Consider the following 1257-nt stretch of genomic DNA (forward strand, 5'->3'; position numbering starts at 1 on the left):
TACAATGTCAAATACTTTCTTTTTGTTTCTGATGTATCCGATAACAATTTCTCAAAACTTACCTGTCACTCATCTGCAACAGTTTCCAGAAGCTGTTTAGGCTTGTGTTCCTTTACCCACTGGAACACTCACTGTCAACCTTTCTCTCACAATGTTCTGTCTGTTCTCAGCTGAACCATTGAATAAATTAATTTCAAACATCAGAAAGAAAGATTGCTTTTGCAGTCATTTTAAATAAGCTTTATTGTAACTGCATTAAGGAGGGATCCGTAAGGGAGACAGCCCAAGGAAGGACATTGCGGAATGTTGGTGGCCAGCTCATTGAGAATGGTGGGAACACTGTAGTAGAGGGCTTTGTTTCCTCAGATACTGCTCTATGGCTGCAGACCACCCTCATTCCCATTACTTGTAGTCCTCAACATAAGCTAGAAACCAGCTTCTTTTTTTGGTACCAGCAACACCCTTACAGACACCCAGATATTTTTGAAGAATTACCTCAATTTTAACGCAAAGGCTTTTGTTCGCATGGCTGAATTGGTGTCTTTCTTTAAATTCCTGCACTTTTACTAGATGCTGTTTTCTTCCAGGAATATTTCTGCTTGAGACCCTTAAAACAAATTGACAACTTAGCTTGAAATTACTTAAGATGGGTTCCCCAAATTTATGTCTTCAGCAGCTCTGTAGGATATTTTACTTTCTGGCATCCTCACTGCATTCTGCTTCGGGAACTTTTTCTCCTCACTAACCTCAAAGCTTGTCAGGACTTCTCCCCAGTGCTGTTTGCTCAGAGACTGCATTTCTACTATTATGGACCTCTTTCCCCTGCATGAGATTGTATCTAGCCTCATCCCTCTCTGATGATTGTACAACATAAATCAGCAAACAAACTCACAATTGTCTGACCAAGTGGCTTGCTGGTCATTTAACATAAATCACATGATTGCTCGTAAATGCTGATTTGAACTCAGTGTCCAAATTGAATTTCTGAATACTAGGCTGTCTTGCAAAACAAACTCCATTCTAGAAGCTGGAGAATCCGAGACAACAAGGTGCAGGGCTGGATGAACACAGCAGGCCAAGCAGCATCATAGGAGCAGAGAGGCTGACGTTTCGGGCCTAGACCCTTCATCAGAAAAGGGGGAGGGGAAGGGGGTTTTGAAATAAATAGGGAGAGAGTGGGAGGCGGATAGAAGAGGGATAGAGGAGAGGATAGGTGGAGAGGAAACAAACAGGTCGAAGAGGCGGGGATGGGGCCAG

This window comes from Rhincodon typus, chromosome 1 (genome assembly GCF_021869965.1).
Source record: "Rhincodon typus isolate 14 chromosome 1, sRhiTyp1.1, whole genome shotgun sequence".
NCBI classification, from domain to species: Eukaryota; Metazoa; Chordata; class Chondrichthyes; order Orectolobiformes; family Rhincodontidae; genus Rhincodon; species Rhincodon typus.